A 20,208-nucleotide genomic window follows, 5' to 3' on the forward strand; every position below is an offset into this window, starting at 1 on the left:
TAATAGTTCCCATTTCACCCTCTATTGTGTTGAATATATATAAGTAGATTTAGATGTAAAAGAGCTATTTAAAAAAAATCATATTAGTTTATAGCATTTTACAGATCATAGAAATTGCCAACATCTGTTGGATCATAGGAAAAGCAAGGGAATTCCAGAAAAACATCTACTTCTGCTTCATTGACTATGCTAAAGCCTTTGACCATGTGCATCACAACAAGCTGTGGAAAATTCTTAAAGAGATGGGAATACCAGACCACCTTACCTGCCTCCTGAGAAACCTGTATGCAGGTCAAGAAGCAACAGTTAGTACTGGACATGGAGCAACGGACTCATTCAAAATTGGGAAAGGAGTATGTCAAGGCTGTATAGTGTCACCCTGCTTATTTAACTTATATGCAGACTACATCATGTGAAATGCCAGGCTATATGAGGCTCAAGCTGGAATCAAAATTGCCAGAAAATATATCAATAATTTCAGATACACAGATGAGACCACCAGGGAAGAAGAATTAAAGAGCCTCTTGATGAAGGTGAAAGAAGAGAGTGAAAAACCTGGCTTAAAACTCAACATTCAAAAAATGAAGATCATGGCATCCAGTCCCATCACTTCAGGGCAAATAGATGGAGGAAGAAAAGGAAACAGTGACAGACTTTACTATTTTGGGCTCCAAAATCACAGTGGACAATGACTGCAGCCATGAAATTAAAAGATGCTAGCTCCTTGGAAGAAAAGCTATGATGAACCTAGAAAGCATATTAAAAAGCAAAGACATCACTTTGCTGACACAGGTCTGTACAGTCAAAGCTATGGTTTTTCCAGTAGTCACACACAGATGTGAGAGTTGGACCATAAAAAAGGCTGTGCACCAAAGAATTGCTGCTTTCAAATTGCGGTGCTGGAGAAGACTCTTGAGTGTCCCTTGAACTGCAAGGAGATTTAACCAGTTAATCCTAAAGAAAATCAACCCTGAATATTCATTGGAAGGACTGATGCTGAAGCTCCAATACTTTAGCTCCCAGATGTGAATAGCTGATTCATTGGAAAAGACCCTGATGCTGGGAAAGATTGAGGGCAGAAGAAGGGGACTACAGAGGATGAGATGATTGGATGGCATCATTGACTCAATGGATATGAGTTTGAGCAAACTCCAGGAGATAGTGAAGGACAGGGAAGCCTGTCATGCTGCAATCCATGGAGTGGCAGAGAGCCAGACATGACTTAGTGACTCAACAACAACAGATCATAGGGAACTTTCTAACCATTGTCTAATTTAGTTGTCCTGATATTCCTTTGGGATAGCTGATAGGGTTTCTGTTTCACTAAGGGCTGAGTAACTTACCCAGAGTCACACAATTTCTGATAGATCTGTGACCCCCAACCCTGGTCTTCTGACTCCCAGTATATTGTTCTTTATACTACTTTAGCCCTAACTCCCATTCTTCTATCATAATAATGATAATGATTTGACAATAAGACTAAATAGTAGTTGTAGCTATCCCTACAACAACCCCTTTGAAGTAGAGAAGTAACCTAGCTGTAGAGGTTACACTTTTGCTCTTAGGATTGTCATTCAGTTGCTAAGTCATGTCTGACTTTGGAACCTCATGGACTGCAATATGCCAGGCTCCTCTGTCCTCCACTATCTCCCAGAGTTTGCTCAAATTCATGTCCGTTGAGTCAGTGATGCTATCTAACCATCTTTTCCTCTGCCGCCCTCTTCTTTTTTTGCCTTCGATCTTTTCCAGGATCAGGGTCTTTTCCAGTATGTCAGCTCTTTCCCATCAGGTGGTCAAAGTATTGGAGCTTCAGCAATAGTCCTTCCAATGAATATTCAGGGCTGATTTCTTTTAAGATTGACTGGTTGGATCTCCTTGCAGTCCAAGAGACTGCAAGGAGAAGACTCTCCTTGAGTGTTCTCCAGCACCACAATTTGAAAGCATCAGTTCCTCAGCACTCAGTCTCCTTTATGGTCCAACTCTCACATCTATACATGACTATGGAAAAACCATAGCTTTGACTGTATGGACCTTTGTTGCCAAAGTGGTATCTCTGCTTTTGAATATGCTGTCTAGTTTTTTTTCAGCTTTCCTTACAAGAAGTAAGTGTCTTTTAATTTTGTGGCTACAGTCACCATCGGCAGTGATTTTGGAGCCCCAAATCACTGTCACTGCTTCCACTTCTGTCACTGCTTCCACTTCTGTCACTGTTTCCACTTCTTCCTTCTCTATTTGCCATGAAGTGATGGGACCAGATGCCATGATCTTAGTTTTTGAATGTTGAGTTTGAAGCCAGCTTTTTCACTCTCCTCTTTCACCCTCATCTTTAGTTCCTTTTCACTTTCTGCCATTTGAGTGGTATCATCTACATATCTGAGTTGTTGATATTTCTCCCAGCAGTCTTGATTCCAGCTTGTTATTCATCCAGCCTGGCATTTTGCATGATGTACTCTGCACAGAAATTAAATAACCAGGGTGACAATATACAACTTGTCATAATCCTTTCTCAATTTGGAGCCAATCAGTGTTCCATGTCTAGTTCTCACTGTTGTTTCTTGATCCACATACAAGTTTCTCAGGAGATAGGTAGGTGGTCTGGCACTCCCATCTTCTTAAGGATTTTCTACAGTTTGTTGTGATCCACATGGTCAAAGTCTTCTAGGTCCAAATCCTGGCTTTTCACTCCCTAGGTACATAACTTGAACACATTTTGTAACTTCTCTTTGCCTCAGCTTCATTATTTGTAACATGAGACTACAAATTATACCTCCTTCCAGTGTTGTTGGGAATGTTAAATAAATAATCACTAAAGCACTTGAAAAAGAACCTAAACGTAGCAGACTACATATTGTTCTTTGCTATTTTATTATTATTATCCTTCTTCTTTTATATGATCCTAATGATAACCTTTAGTATACAGGTATTATTGTTGATTCCTAATGGTTCATAAGGCCCAATATATTTTCTTTGGCAAGATAATTCCAGCAACAGGATTTTTACTTTTTAAGAAAAAGTGATTGCTCTTAATAAAGGGGTAGAGATGCCCTGTAGTAGTGGTTATCAAAGTGTGGGCCCTACACCAGAGCATGAACATCACTGGGAACTTGTTAGAATAGCCAAATTTCAGGCCTTATCCTAGATTTATTTGATTTCCTCATTATAAAATGAGAGAGGGAGAGGAATTAATGGTATAACTTTGTTGAGAGAATTATATAATATAATGCTTTTAATGTACTTAGCCTAGTGCTCAATAGATGTAACTCATGGTTACTGTGCAATTTCTTACCTATAGCCTTATTTCTTTTGCTTTTTTTTTTATCATTGTGATTTTCTCATCTTATTTATTTCTGCATCTGATACAGCCTATTTGTGATGGGATCCTGGACTTACAAACCTCCTAATTTACATATAAAATTTAAGAAGCTCCCATGAGTTTTGCTTTCTTTTCAAAATATATCTAAATTTTGTGTTTAGTTCAGTTCAGTTCAGTCACTCAGTCGTGTCTGACTCTTTGCGACCCCATGAACCACAGCACACCAGGCCTCCCTGTCCATCATCAACTCCTGGAGTTTACCCAGACTCATGTCCATTGAGTCAGTGATGCCATCCAACCATTTCATCCTCTGTTGTCCCCTTCTCTTCCCGCCCTCAATCTTTCCCAGCATCAGGGTCTTTTCCAATGAGTCAGCTCTTCGCATCAGGTGGCCAAAGTATTGGAGTTTCAGCTTCAACATCAGGCCTTCCAATGAACACCCAGGACTGATTTCTTTTAGGATGGACTGGTTGGATCTCCTTGCAGTCCAAGGGACTCTCAAGAGTCTTCTCCAACACCACAGTTCAAAAGCATCAATTCTTCTGTGCTTTGTATTTAGACAGCTTTTAAAATGTATATGTTTTCTCTGTGGGATGAATTCATTCCACTTCATAGATTAATAAATTTATTGTCTTAGATTTGTATTTTAGCCCCAAACGTAATGATACTGAAAGGCTTTGTGTCCTTGTAGCCTTTTTTTAAAATTGAAGTATAGCTGATTTACAGCGTTGTGTTAGCTTCTGGTGTACAGCAGAATGATTCAGTTACACACCCATATCGTTCATTACAGGATGTTAAATATAGTTCCAAGCGCCATACAGTATGACGGTACTTTTTATTGGTCTATCATATATATAGTAGTCTGAATCTGCTAATCCAAAACTCTTAATTTATCCCTCTCCCCACCCCCTTTCCCCTTTTAGTAACCATAAGTTTGTTTTCTATGTCTGTGAGTCTGTTTCTGTTTCATAATAAGTTCATTTGTGTCATATTTTAGATTCCACATGTATGTTTCTGACTTACTTCACCTAGTATGATAATCTCAGTCCATCTATGTTGCTGTAGATGACATCATTTCATTCTTTTTATGGCTGAGTAGTATTTCATTGTGTGTATATACACATCTTCTTTATCCATTCATCTGTCAGTGGACATTTAGGTTTTTTCTATGTTTGGCTATTGTAATAGTGCTACTATGAACATAGGGGTGCATGTATCTTTTCAAATTATACTTTTCTCTGGATGTATGCCTGGGAGTGGGATTGCTGTCTCATATGGCAACTCTATTTTCAGGGTTTGGCTTTTTTTTTTTTTTCTTCAGTTTTTTAAGGAACTTCCATATTGGCTGCAGCAATTTACTTTTCTACCAAGAGTCTGCAGGAGAGTTCCCTTTTCTCCACACCTCCTCTGCTGCTGCTGCTAAGTCGCTTCAGTCGTATCCAACTCTGTGAGACCCCATAGACGGCAGCCCACCCGGCTCTGCCGTCCCTGGGATTCTCCAGGCAAGAACACTGGAGTGGGTTGCCATTTCCTCCTCCAATGCATGAAAGTGAAAAGTGAAAGTGAAGTCGCTCAGTCGTATCCGACTCTTAGCGACCTCATGGACTGCAGCCCACCAGGCTCCTCTGTCCATGGGATTTTCCAGGCAAGAGTACTGGAGTGGGGTGCCATTGCCTTCTCTGACACCACCTCTAAGCATCTGTTTGTGGACTTTTTAATAATGATCATTCTGACCAGTGTGAGGTGGTATCTCACTAGATTTGATCTGCATTTCTCTAATAATTACCATTGTTGAGCATGTCTTTTTTTTTTTTTTAAACCAACAACAGGCTGCTGTTATCCAGTTACTAAAAGAAGAAATTAAAATAAAACATGAATCTTTTCTCAGTAGTTCTAATGTGAAAAGGCAATTCTTGAAAGCATAAACACAGTCCCCTAATAAATTAAGAAATTATGCAGAGGAAATTTCTATTTTTTTTTTGAGAATAAATCTATGCTCATTAAAAATTTTTTAATTGATTGATTTATTTAGTTTTGGCTCTGCTGGGTCTTTGTTGCTGCATGTGTGCTTTCACTAGTTGCCATGATTAGAGGCTTCTCTTGTTGTAGCAGGGACTTAGTAGTTGTGGTGCATGGGCTTAGTTGCTTTGCAGCATGTGGGATCTTCCCCAACCAGGGATTGAACCCATGTCCCCTTCATTGGCAGGCAGATCTTAAACACTGGACTGCCAGGGAAGTCCAGAATTTTCAGTTTGAAAGACTGACTCCAGAACTAATGAAAATATTTTATGTGTATTTGTGGGTGCTTATGGAAAATTTTAATTCCCTGGTAAGAATATTAAAATATTGACAATTGGATTTTCTGTTGATGATGATCTGGCAAAATGCTTTCTTTTTCTCTTCCTTCCCCTCTCCCTGCTCACATTCGTCCTGCTTCCTTCTTTCCTAGCTCTTGTCGACCAACAGCAGTGTTCCCAGATCTCCCAGGATAGCAGTCTACCTGTTGTCACCCACTTCTCACTGACATCCAAGATCTGTTTAGAAAATGGTAAGATCCCCTTATCCACCCAGTGAGCAACCAGAGTGAGAATCACTTCCATTCCCTGAATTTGGAAACTTTCTCCCAGCCATCCTCTTGATATAACCCCAATAAGAGTCAGACATTTAGGTTTATGGATTCAAAGTCAAAGTTTTCAAAGGCATCCCCCTCTAATCCAGCCACCTCTGGTTTCTCCACTCTAGTACCCTGGGAACTGTTTCTTCAGGGTTCTGAGAAATCAGCTTGGGTAACAAGGGTGTTGGAGTCCATGCTTCAGGGACTCTTCTTCCAACTCTGGCTGAATTCTACAGTTAGACTCATTTCATACAGTAAAGAAGATGTCACCCCCAGCCCTAAATTCACATGTTCCCTGCCTATGAATAAAGTGCTTCTTCTCCTCCAATGTCCACATAATCTCAAGATATTGGGATTGACTCTGATTTGTCAAGGCAGTGACTCTGATGAGCTCTACTTCAGTTAGGTACCCACCTTATGGCCCAATGATGGTTGCCTCAGAATTGGAGTAATATTGTTGGTCAAACCTGGGTCTTTGGCTCATGTGTGGTAAGGAACTGTAATTGTCAGCCCAACTTGAGCTGCATGGGATGGGGTGGCATGATGCCTCAAAGAAAGGGAAGTCAAGTAGTTCCATAATTTGGGAAGGGAAGGTTAAGCCTGTCCTTAATCTTGTGTTAAGGTGGGGATTAGAGGTGAACAAAGTGGGAAGGAGCCAGAATGCTCTGATTCAAAGTTTCACCTGGAGTTATGGCTAAAATGAAGAGCTCATGACTAAGGCAAAAGATCTGGAGACAGAGTAAACAGTAAACATTCTCATTACAAAATAATGCTTTAAAGCACCTATGCATAGGGGAAAAAATCTGGAAGGAGCCACACCAAAATGGTAACAGTGCTTGTGGGGTAAGATAAACATGTCCTTCCCCATGCCACTCTTTATTTTCCAAATTTTCTTCTATATGTAATTTACTGGTTTATTTAATGCATTAGACTTGGAATAAAGAAATAGCAGGTTTTCCTCTTCCCTTAAGTTCCCTGAAGCTGTTGGTGGATCCTTCCATATGCTCATTACCAGGGTAGAGTTTTTTATAAAGGAAGAACTATAGAGCTAAGAGGCCTTAGAAATCATCTCATTCAGCTCCCCCATTTTACTGATGAGAAAACTGAAGCCCAGAGATGTTGAGTACCCAAACTAGTCAGTAGGAGAATCAGGAACTGAACCCAAATCTATTGACTGCCTATAAAATGTTCTCTCCAATAGATGGGATTCAATCCTGAGGATGCTAAAATCACAGGATGTGAAGGCATTCTTGAAAGGCCTCTAATACTTTAGATGTCATCATAGGGGTTAAAGATATGATCCCTTCAGTGTAAATCCTCCTATAGGAAAAATAATTCTTAAGCTGATAATTATTTGTGCTTTAATATAAATGGATTTGGGTTTTTGTTTTTTTTTTTTAACCAGGTAGACTTCGGTAGACTGATGACTAGATAGGGTCTACCCAGTGAGTACTGACTCAGTATATATTTTGAAATATCCCTTTTGTGTTAATATGTGTGTCTTTTTTTTTAAGGTTGGGTCCTACAGCCTCCTTCCTCAAAATTGGAAATCCTGAAATGGAAGACAATTCTTGATACTGCTGTGAAGAAATTACAAGTAGCCATAATGCAAATGTAGGAGCCCTTTGCAGTCTTTAGAATTCTATACTTTTATTAGGTAGCTGATACAATGTGGGGTGTTAGTTGCTCAGTCATGTCAGACTGTTTGTGACCCCATGGACTATAACCTGCCAGGTGCCTCTGTCCATGGAATTCTCCACACAAGAATACTGGCGTGGGTTGCCATTTCCTTCTCCAGGGGATCTTTCCGACTCAGGGATCGAACTCGAGTTTCCCGCATTGCAGGCAAGTTCTTTACCATCTGAGCCACCAGGGTGTAGGCAAGAAGAGATGCAGAGCCTATGGGACTCTGGACAACTTACCCTATCACTTTGCCTATTGTATCTGTACTATAAAAAAATATACATACTCACAAACCCTTCTCTTCCTGTTAACTCATGGAAAAGTCGCTCTGTGGTACAAGACTTACCAGTCAATCAACCTTGTTAAGTAGGCTGTAAAAGATCACATGTGAAGGCAATGGGGAGGAGGAAGGGAAGAAATCAGGAAAGAAAAGCCAGCTGTAAGCAAAGCACTGTTCTAAGGAAACATAAAATCAGTCCCTGTGTTCAAGGAACTAATGGGAAACTAAACATCTCAGCAAATTAACGATCAATACATGACAAATCAAACAAATGGGAGGAGGTAATAACAATAGCAAGCACTGGAAAGCGTCTGCTTTGTGATGGGCAGTGGACCTGCCACTTTACAGGTGTTATCTATATTCCTTACAAGGACCCAGCAGAAGAGGTCTGATTATCACTTCCAGGTTATAGATGAGAAAACTAATGTTCCAGGAAATGTGGCAATTCATTGAGTCATATAGCTGGAAAAAGGCAGAGCAGGGGTAAGACCCAGCCCTATCTGACTCGAAAGTCCACTCACTCTCCACCATTCTTCTCTAGTTCCTCACCCAGCCGCTGATGTGAAACTCACCACTTATCACTTTGGGAATTGTATTTTAAATACAATATATGCTTGAAAGTGAAAGTTGCACAGTCATGTCTGACTCTTTGCAACCCCATGGACTAAAACAGAATTCCCTAGGCCAGTTCTGAAGTGGGTAGCCTTTCCCTTCTTCAGGAGATCTTCCCAACCCAGGAATGGAACCGGAGTCTCCTGCATTGCAGGTGGATTCTTTACCAGCTGAGCTACAAGGGAAGTCCAAGAATACTGGAGTGGGTAGCCTATCCCTTCTCCAGCAGATCTTCCCCACCCAGGAATGGGACTGGGGTCTCCTGCATTGCAGGTGGATTCTTTACCAACGGAGCTATCAGGGAAGCCCAGTGTATGCTTAGTATTCAAAGTGTTTAAAGTTATGTACATGTAAAAAAAAAAAGTCACAAAATGAAAAGTGTTTAGATGAGATGCAAATAAGATTTGACATTTGATAAACCTAAATTAAGAGGGATCTTATAATACAATGTCAAATTCTTTTTTTTTCTTTTTTTAATTTAAAAATATTTTTGGCCACACACCTCACAGCATGCAGGATCTTAGTTCCCTGACCAGGAATCAAACTCGTACCCTCTGGAGTGTAAGCACCGAGTTTTAACTGCTGGGCCGTCAGGGAAGTCCCAACAATGTCAAATTGTTTTTTAGATTTTTCTGAAATCCTGGCTCTTTCCTACTCCGGACAAGAATCAAGCAGTTTGTGCAACACAATTAGGAAAGAAATACCTGTATCCATCTGACTTGGTCTCTGTTAATGATGTCTCTCCCACCAAACTCCTTTAAGGAACAGGAGAGGCAGAGCAAGCACCAGAGTCCAGGTCCTGGCGAGCAATAAGATATTAAAAATATTGTTCTGAAAGTCCCTGGTGATTTAATTGAAAAAGAGTAAATTCTAGTGAAATTTTCTAAAAATTGAAATCAGGGTTAAAATTTTTAATGTAATTTAAATTAGTAAATTTAGTATTTAAACGTACATTACATTAAAACACCTATGCATGGTATTTAACTCTTATTATTGTTCAGTTATCAATGTTTTGTTTTAAGATTTTTTTCTGATTGTTTTTATAACTGGAAGAAACCTTTCCTTGCTTTCAAGTTAGATAGATCTATCCTATTTTTTTATTTCTTTTATCTACATTTAGCTGGAAATTTTGTTGTGTATGGTGTGAGGTAATGAGATTCAAGTTTTATTCCTCCCATGCCAATGATAATTGGCTGCTACTGCTGCTAAGTCGCTTCAGTCATGTCCAACTCTGTGCGACCCCAAAGATGACAGCCCACCAGGCTCCCCCATCCCTGGGATTCTCCAGGCAAGAACACTGGAGTTGGTTGCCATTTCCTTCTCCAGTGCATGAAAGTGAAAAGTAAAAGGGAAGTAGCTAGTATTTATTGAGTGCTGATAATGATAGTTAGGGTATATTGAGTGATCATTTTGTATAGGGCACTACATCAAGCAATTTACTGATAGATGCCTTCATGAGTAAGTCACTGTTTTTACAACAAGGTCAGAGAGCTAATAAGTGGGTAAGCTTCTATATAAGCTTAGGTTTGCTGCTGCTAAGTCACATAAGTCGTGTCCGACTCTGTGCAACCCCATAGACGGCAGCCCACCAGGCTCCCCCTTCCCTGGTATTCTCCAGGCAAGAACACTGGAGTGGGTTGCCATTTCCTTCTCCAATGCATGAAAGCGGAAAGTGAAAGGGAAATCGCTTAGACGTGTCCGACTCCTAGCAACCCCATGGACTGCAGCCCACCAGGCTCCTCCATCCATGGGATTTTCCAAGCAAGAGTACTGGAGTGGGGTGCCATTGCCTTCTCCAAAGCTTAGGTTTATCTGATACCAAAGCCTGTGCATTTAACCATAACAATGTATTACCTCTTTGCTGGCTTTTATTGAATACATCTTCTTGTTATCCACTAATTTGAGTTCTCAACCGAATCATAGCTTCAGTTTCATATACACTAGTATGCTTTTGAGCTGTCTATTCTATTTCATTGATCTGCCTATTGAGATTTCAGCTATTTTTTAAATTTAATTGAAGTATAGTTGATTTACAATGTTGTGTCAATCTCTGCTGTACAGTAAAGTGACTTGGACTTCCCTGATGGCTTAGTGGGTAAAGAATCTGCCTGCAGGAGATGTAGAAGACTCGTTCGATCCCCAGGTTGGGAAGATCCCCTGGAGAAGGAAATGGAAACCCTCTCCAGTATTCTTGCCCGGGAAATCCCATGGAGAGAGGAGCCTAGCAGGCTACAGTCTATGGGGTCTTAGCTATTGTAAATAGTACTGCTGTGAACATAGGGGGTCATGAATCTTTTCAAATTATAGTTTTGTATGTGCCCAGGCATCCAGTCCCATCACTTCATGGCAAGTAGAAGGGGAAAAAGTGGAAGCAGTGACAGATATTATTTTCTTAGTCTCCAAAATCACTGTGGACGGTGACTGCAGCCATGAAATTAAAAGATGCTTGCTCCCAGGAAGGAAAGCTATGATGAACCTAGACAGCATGTTATTAGTAAAAAGCAGAGCCACCACTTTGCTGACAAAGGTCCATATAGTCAAAGCTATGGTTTTTCCAGTAGTCATGCATGGATGTGAGAGTAGGACCATAAGGAAGGCTGGGCACCAAAGAACTGATGCTTTCAAATTGTAGTGCTGGAGAAGACCCTTGAGCGTCCCTTGGACTGCAAGGAGATCAAACCAGTCAATCCTAAAGGAAATGAGTCCTGAATATTCATTGGAAGGACTGATGCTGAAGCTCCAATACTTTGGCTACCTGATGGGAAGAACCGACTCTTTGGAAAAGACTCTCATTCTGGGAATTTTGAAGGCAAAAGGAGAAGGGGGCAGTAAAGGATGAGATGGTCAGATAGCATCACTGACTCAATGGATACCAATTTGAGTAAACTCTAGGAGATAGTGGAGGGCAGAGGAGCCTGGTGTGCTGCAGTCCATGAGGTTGCAGAATCAGACACAGCTTAACAACTGAACAACAAATGCACCCAGAAATGGGATTGCTGGATCATATGGTAATTCTTAGTTTTCTGAGGAACCTCCACACTGCTCTCTGTAGTGGCTGGACCATTTTGCATTCCCACCAACAGTATAGGAGGCTTCGCTTTTCTTCACACCCTCTCTAGCATTTGTCATTTGTAGACATTTTAATGATGGCCATTTTGACCAGTGTAAGATAATACCTCATTGAAGTTTTGATCTGCATTTCTCTAATAATTAGTGATGTTGAGCATCTTTTCATATGCCTTCTGGCCAGCTGTTTGTCTTCTTTGGCGAAATGTCCGTTAAAGTCTTCTGCTCATTTCTTGGTTTGTTGTTGTTGTTGTCATTGAATTAAATGAGCTGTTTGTATAGTTTGGAGATTAAGCCCTTGTCCGTCACATCATTTGCAAATATTTTCTCCCATGCTATAGGTTTTTTCCCCAGGTGTTTTTTTTTTTTCTCCTGGTTTATTTTTGCCGTGCAAAATCTTGTCAGTTTGATTAGGTCCCATTTGTTTATTTTTGTTTTTCTATTGCCTTAGTTGACTGACCTGAGAAAACATTGATATGATTTATGTCAGAGAATGTTTTGCCTGTGCGCTCTTTTAGGAGTTTTATGGTGTAATGTCTTATGTTTAAGTCTTTACGTCATTTTGAGTTTATTTCTTTGTAAGATGTGCGAGTGTGTTCTAACTTCATTGATTTACATTCATCTGTCCAACTTACCTAGCACCACTTGCTGAAGAGACTGTCTTTTCACCATTTTATATTCTTCCCTCCTTTCTTGAAGATTAATTGACCATGGGTATGTGGGTTTATTTCAACTATTTTAATTATTTAGATTCTAAAGTATAAGACAGGCAGCTGTGATGATAAGAAAGAATCCTTGAAGCCAAATTGATAGGGTTAAAATCCCAGCTCCATCAATTCATGCAACCTTGGGAAAGTCACTTAATTGCCTTTTGCCTCATTTTCCTCATCTGTAAAATAGGGATAATCTTAGTAGCTACCTTTTATAGTTGTTCTAAAGATTTCTAGCACAAATAGGCATTCAATAAATATTAATTATTACTATCTTAGTATCTGGTACAACAAATCTCCTCTGGTTACTCTTTCTACTTCAAAGCATCTTAATCAGTTTCATCAACTCATTCTTCCCAGTGAATTATAGAATTAGTTTTTCAAATTTACAAAGGCCTCAGAGGATATGGAGCAGGCAGCGTATTTTAATGAAAAGGAAACTAAACTTGCAGGGGGCATTTTGTACTCTATGTACTTTCCACTCAGTTCTGCTGTGAACCTAAAACTCTCTAAAAAATAATGTCTTTTTAAAAACTGAAAGAAAAAGAACTTGGAGTCAGAACACCCAGGTTCTTTAATCCATGGGCATGAGATCTTGGGTCAGTCACTGCCTGAACTCCCTGAACCTCTGTTTCTTTAACCATTTAGAGATAATAATATGTCTTCTGCTGCTTACCATAACATATTGTGACACAATATATATAAACATTCTTTATAGACACTAAAGCACTAAGCAAGTAAAAAGCATTCCTTAATAATAACCCAATACCATCAGAAGTGGTTGCTTGTAACAAGTAGGTTTAGAACTAAGACAGGATAGCTTGGCAGAGTAGATGGAAGAGGCAAATTTTATTGGAACATAGCAACAGGGATGAGTAAGATGCTTTTATACATGACCCACAGTAATAAACTGCATCAAGGGAGTGATTTTGTAACTGATGAGCAAGTGATGAGACTTGCTAATTGTCTTGGTAGAATTGGTAGAATCCACTCTCAAGGGATCTGTCATATACAGGATCCAAGTTTTTTAAAAAGCACATGTAATTTTACAGTTTATGCATTACAAAACATTTCTGTAAGAAAAATGACCAAATATTAACATCCCCTGATTACCAGGATGAGAGATATTATTAGCATGGAGATTAAATAAATGCTTGCTGAACAAAGTGCAATTTTTCACAAGTCAGAACTATCAGCCATTTTACCCTACCACGTTTCTACCACATTTGCTTAACATTATAGAAGTTTAATATCAAGTCAGACCCAGAGAAATTGAAGACAGAAAGAAAAAAGTCTCTAACTTCATTGGCAGATCCACACTAGGATACACTATGGATTTATCACAGGAAGTCTAGTCTGACAAACATCGTCTGAATCTTCTCGTCCCAGACCAGACAGATCCCAGGACACTCCGTACAGCAGAGCACTTTCTCTAGACCAGGTCTGCCTAGAGCTGCTCTCTGGGCCTGAAACTCGACTATAACTAATGAAGCTCTCATATTCGCTGTTAGAGTATGGTGATGCAAAAACACTAGTCTGCCAATTTCAGACTTGCTTCTACCCATTCATTTGCTGTGTGACCTGGGGTACAGGGGCTAATGTCTGTTAAGGTTTAGAGCCCAAGCTTTGGAATCCACACAACTTTCATGCTCCCATTTGTCAACCATGGAACTTGGGGCACTTAGTTTCTCAAGCCTTCAGTTCAGTTCAGTTCAGTTCAGTCTAGTCGCTCAGTCATGTCAGACTCTTTGCGACCCCATGAATTGCAGCACGCCAGGCCTCCCTGTCCATCACCAACTCCCAGAGTTCACTCAGACTCACGTTCATCAAGTTGGTGATGCCATCCAGCCATCTCATCCTCTGTCGTCCCCTTCTCCTCCTGCCCCCAATCCCTCCCAGCATCAGAGTCTTTTCCAATGAGTCAACTCTTTGCATGAGGTGGCCAAAGTACTGGAGTTTCAGCTTTAGCATCATTCCTTCCAAAGAACACCCAGGACTGATCTCCTTTAGGATGGACTGGTTGGATCTCCTTGCAGTCCAAGGGACTCTCAAGAGTCTTCTCCAACACCACAGTTCAAAACCATCAATTCTTCGGCACTCAGCTTTCTTCACAGTCCAACTCTCACATCCATACATGACCACAGGAAAAACCATAGCCTTGACTAGATGGACCTTACTTTCCTTGTAAGAAATGGAAATCCTACTAGAATCTACCTTATAGAGTTGTTCAAAGCATTAAATGGAATAATGTAGCTAAAAGCACAATCTATAGAACAGTAACTCTTATTTAGCGATTTTAGATCCCTTTTCTATGCTTTGGTTCCTTCATCTATAAAACAGGATTAGATATTCTCCAGATATCCTTCAGTTCTTACAATCAATGAATGCCCCCACCATGTGGAATTTAGCTTACTGTTAGATTCATAGACCAATTTGATTTAAGATGATTTGACATGTAGTTCCCTTTCTATTTCAGCCTCTGTCTTTGCATAGTCTAGATACTAAAAGTCTGAGATAATTGGGTAGCTTCTGACTTAGAAAATGGCTGTTCCTTAAGTCCTAACAATGACTTTTCCTGGGAATAACCAGCCACCTGAAATTCTAATAAACCATTTTGTGTAAGTATCAGGGCTTTTCTGTTTTTAAAAAATACTTATTTATTTGGTTGCTTCAGGTCTTAGTTGCGGCACTCAGGGTCTTCATCGCATCATACAGGGACTTTTGTGGTGCACAGACTCTCTAGCTGTGGTGTGTGGGCTCAGTTGCTCTGTGGCACATGGGGTTTTAGCTCCCCTATCAGGGATCCAACCCGCATCCTCCTCTGCATGGCAAGGTGGATTCTTAACCACTGGACCACCAGGGAAATCCAAAGACACTTTTGTTGAACTTATCAATTTGGTGATAATTATCACCTGCTGGAGAATCCAGAGGTCAACTTCTGGGCCTTGGGCAAGAGGAGAGCAGATCACTAGCAATACTTTGAGAAAAGGCAGAGATGAAGTAGTCTTTACTGGCATGGGAGGCTGACTAGATGTCACACAATGACTAAAAGACTCTTTATCTGGGGGTCTGTTAAAGGGATTACAAAAGGAAGTGCTGCTTTAAAAATTGTAATGGAGAACTTTACTGAATTTTAGCTGCCTATCTTGAGTATTTGAGTAATGTGGGATTTATATAAATATAGGAGATTTGGCACTGGAGTTTTTTGCCTTATAGCTTTTGTATCTTAATATTTGACCATATTGGTAAGGAGGAAGACTATGTGTTTGTTTGTTTTTTTCAATGATTTATAGGGTTTACCTGGAGGAAAGAATGGCAACCCATTCCAGTATTCTTGCTTGGAGAATCCCATGGACAGAGGAGACTGGTGGGTTATGATCCACGGATTGCAAAGAGTGGGGCACTACTGAAGCAACTTAGCAGTAGCAGCATAGGGTTTACACTTCAGAGGCATACTTACCTTTTTTCAAGAATAATCCAAAATGGTCCATTGTGGAAAGTCACAGAAAAATATAATCACACCTAGGCGTTGATTGAAAGGGCAGAGGTATGGGCTTGGAGAATGATAATTAAACTTGGGTTTCCAGTTGGCTTATACACGGGTGGTGTTAAGCTGAAATCCTGCCAACCTTTGATGCTTATAAATGGAGTGGCATGTGTGTGTTCTGGTGTGGGGAAGAGTAGAAATCTAGAAGTGCTTTGCTTTTGTCACATCGTTCAAAAATTTTGCCCACTCACCTCATTTTTGGCAGTGGGACACATTTTCATCAGAACGCAAGAAAGAAAGGAGCAGCAGCAGGAGAAGGAAAGTGAGAGATGAGACAAAAGAAGGGGAGAGAAAGTAATTGTTTTAATCAAGCATTTCCATTTTCTAGCAGATTTGGCTCTTGCCCACCCTCCTGGATCTGATTCTTTGCTCACAGGACTTCCGAAGAGCACCTCCTCCAGCTTCTCCGAGAGGGGTCAGAGACCCTTGCTGATTGCCACCAACACTGGCAGTGGGGTGGCTATTATACCTCTCCTTTCATTAATCAGCTGTGTTATTTCCAGTTAGTTATTTTTATCCTTTAAAAGTCCTTTCAGCATAGCTCTTTCCACATTCCAAGTCCTTCCCTCAGCCAACAAATGCATAGGCGTGCACACTCAAACACACACTGAGCAATTCTTCCCAATATTCCAAGGTTATCCCTGAGATATGCCAGCTCAGTTTTAGGAGTTTTCAACTGCACCTTAAAATGAAAAACACTGAGGATTCCTGTTTGAAACTGCTGTGTATCTGAAGGGATTTGCTGAGGGCAGTTTTAGATCTTCTTTCACGCTGTTGCTCAGGTTTGTTTGTTTTGAATCTTACCCTGTGCTTGGAAACTCCCAAACTGCTAACTCTTTCTCTAAGAAAGTAGCTCCTACCTCCCCTAATTAGAATCTGGACATTTCTGATTATTCTCAAATGTTGATCATGAGTCTGCCCAATTCCATCTTCATATTATGTCTTAATAACCCAAAAGCTCAGCAGCTCATCTTTGGTAGCTCAGATCATGACTAAGTCAGTCATGACAGCCAGTCCATGGAGATATTAAACAGGTACTGTTGGTCTCCAAGGCAGCTAAGAATATCTCTTTAATGACTCTGTTTTGCCAACCTGACTCTGGAGGCTTCTTCTATGGCATGTTGCCAGCAGTTCCCACTTGGCACACTTGAGTACATGAGTGTGTATGCATGTATGTGCATGTGTGTGTATACCTTTGCATGTGTTAGTGGCAAGAAGGTCTGCCTCACTGGCTGACTTTCAAAAAAAGAGCCTTGGTTAATCTGCATTTTTAAAATGCACTTATACTATGCACATAGCTCTTATAGCAGCCAACACTAGGAATGCAGACAGCAGTATTGTGAGGTGAAGAGAACAGAGCAGAGAGTATGGAGTTGATATGGATGGCATTGCATCCAGCCTTTTTTTGGGGGGGAGGTGTTTTTTATGTTTGTTGCTTTATGTTGTTTTTGGTTGTTCTACACAGCATATGAGATCTTAATTCCCCAACCAGGGATCGAATCCGTGCCCTCTACATTGGAAGTGGGGCTTCCACTGGACTGCCAGGGAAGTCCTTGGCATTGCATCCAGGCTTTACCATATAGCTGCAAAACTCATTCACTCTTATAAGAATGGGGACAGATAGCATGTTTCTCATACAAATGTATAAGTTTTGAACTGCAGAAGACACCTAGTGAATATTTGTGAATGGTTAAATGAATGTTCTAACAGGCTACCTTAATTTGAAGGTTTCTGTCTGAAACCTAGAAGCCAGGTAGTTTCATATTCACCTGCCCTTTTCCTTGACCATCATATTATTAATGAATATATATATATATACATATATATATTCATATATGTATATATATATATATATATTCCCCACTAAATTGCAACAAAAACAATTATTCATTTTAACAGATGACATGCTAATCATTAGGGTCTGGCCCAGAGGTCTGTGTGCATTATAGTCAGATTCCCACCCTTCCATGAGGTATTGTTGTCTCCATTTACAGACGAAGAAATCAAAGTTCAGAGTAGGTTAATAGTTTGCCTACTTTCTATAGTCTCAAGTGGCAGTGCCAGGTTCACCTCAGTTCTCATCCAAAACCTGTGCTGTGTAGTGCTGCCCCTATGGGCACCAGCGCTGCTTCCTAATCTTGCATTTGCTGCAGCCTCTGTATAGTGCTCCAGACACAGTAGACACTCTGGAACTGTTTTTAAAATAGTAGGCACTCAATAAATGCTTGGCTCAGGATTTCAAAGCCTAGCCTTCCTGATTGAAAGGAAATCCATTAGATAGGTGGTAAAGGTGAGGTTGGGCTTCCCTGGTGGCTCAGTGGTAGAGACTCTGCCTGCCAATGCAGAAGATGTGGGTTTGATCCCTGAGTCAGGATGATCATCCCCTGGAGAAGGAAATGGCAACCCACTCCAGTATTCTTACCTGGGAAATCCCATGGACAAAGGAGCCTGGTGGGCTTTAGACCAGGGGGTTGCAAAAGAGTCTGACATGACTTAGTAACTGCTGTGTAGCAACAACAACAAAGGTGAGGTCCAGAGGCCTAAACAGCCATTGGCCATCCCCCAGCCCTTGATAAGAACAAGAAATTAGCCAGATCTTGAATTGTTTTCTTTTGAACAGAAAAACGGAAGAAGCTAAGCTAAGGAAAGAAGGATTCAACAAACAACTTATCCTGAGCCACTATAACGAGGAAGAGGTGAACACCACCCCTGAAGATTCCCAGTGTTTCTGGCTAGAGTTGCTGAGGAGGAGGACTAATATGCCAACAATCAAGAAGCCTGACCAGAATTTGAAAAAGTTCCATTATGCTCTGACAGATGGTTCCTCTCTGACCTAATATCCTTGTGAAACGCCAATGGTTGAAGAAGGATGGGAAAGGTCAGGAGTTGTAGAAGGGGCAGCAGGTGGAGTGTTTCTGTTTCAGCAGAAAATCCCAGAAGCATTAAAAAAAAAAAAGGTCTGATCCCTGTATCTGTTCAGTCCCTTTCTCCCAAGGGTTTACATTCCCTCACTCTGGGGGTGGGAGAAGTCAACCCAAGAAAGAGGTCAGGGCAAGTTCTCCAGTTTATAAACCTTTCTTCTACTTAAAGGGATCTCTGGTTTTAGTCAACATTTTGTTAAGCACCTAAGGGATCACATGATTGTGAGAAAATGAATTGTTGCTTTTCCTGATTAGAGAGACATTTGGGGATCTAGCTTAGAATAGGGATTTTGTAATAAATTCTTACAAATCCAAAATGAAAAAGACCTCAAGGGTTCATCATGGCTTTGTAAAGGTTAGTACAGATAGGTTTGTGAAATGGTTTGCATACCCATAATTGTCCCTCAGTCCTCCTTTGCCTGGCCTGTCCATCGACATTTTTGGGGAGACCCAATCACTTTGCTGTGTGCTGGAATGACCTCAGGAGGCCATACTGGGTAGCAGTGGGCAGCTTTGGCTTCCAGTGACTCAGTGACAGAACCTGTCTGACCAGACCTTCTTGTTACTAGTCACAAGATTGGTTTTAAGGAATCTGCAGCTGAAGTGGAGGTTCAGGCGATGTGAACACATGGAAAGGTCATGCAAACGGAAGTCACAGTCAGATGTGCTGGCCTGGCACCATCGTTACTGCGTTCAGTGTCTAGGGGAAGGCAAGTCACTCTCTCTGGATTTCGTTGCCTAGATAAGCTGATTTAAAAAATTAGATAGGAAAAGTTCTATTTAAGAATTATAATAAGAATAAGTTCTACTAAAGAGTAAATTCTATCTGAGAGTTGTTATCATCATTATTATTGTTTTTATCAATAGCAGTTCCTTAACCTGGATCTTATCTATCCTTCTGGCCGCCTAGCTGTCTGCCAAAGCTATTCTGCTCTCCCTTGGGGTGGCATGTATACCAACATATTTAGCGACTTGCCAAATCAAGTTATCCTGGGAACCTTCACACCTTTTGGATGTGGTAGCATTTCTTCTCCTAAGAGGTATGTGAAATTCCAGACAAACTAGAACCTGTGGGTAAGGTAAGAGGTGGAGGAAGTGCTAAATCCCAGTAATGGAAAGGATAGGAAAACAATCTTTGAAATCAGCAATCTAGTTTGGGAAAGCAGATAAGGAAAATGAAACCTATAGATGTGTTCATGGCTGTTCCATGTACAGACATGCGTATCAGAACAGACCAAAAGACTGTAGGTCTCAGAGAACCCAACTGTGCCATCCATGTGAAGACGCTATAGCCCCTTTTCATATAGGGACTTATATGAAGCCAAGGCCCCAGGAACACACAGGCTGGGAAGCAAAACTGGGTTATTTGGGTGAGCCAGGTATCAGCGGGCCTCCCTACCCTCTTATGGACTAGATAACACTGGCAGCACTATATCCCATGCCCATACAAAGTCTCACATCC

The 20,208-nt window shown here is 40.7% G+C and overlaps 1 long non-coding RNA gene across 1 annotated transcript; it reads left to right on the top strand.

Moving 5' to 3' along the window:
• Window positions 1-5,780: 5,780 nt before the first annotated feature.
• Window positions 5,781-18,638, top strand: LOC129655188 (uncharacterized). Its single transcript, XR_008715820.1, has 3 exons — window positions 5,781-5,861; window positions 7,442-7,541; window positions 18,446-18,638. It is a non-coding gene; the product is annotated as an uncharacterized LOC129655188 (long non-coding RNA).
• The last annotated feature ends 1,570 nt before the right edge of the window (window positions 18,639-20,208 follow it).

This window comes from Bubalus kerabau, chromosome 1, assembly GCF_029407905.1.
Source record: "Bubalus kerabau isolate K-KA32 ecotype Philippines breed swamp buffalo chromosome 1, PCC_UOA_SB_1v2, whole genome shotgun sequence".
Classification (NCBI taxonomy): Eukaryota; Metazoa; Chordata; class Mammalia; order Artiodactyla; family Bovidae; genus Bubalus; species Bubalus kerabau.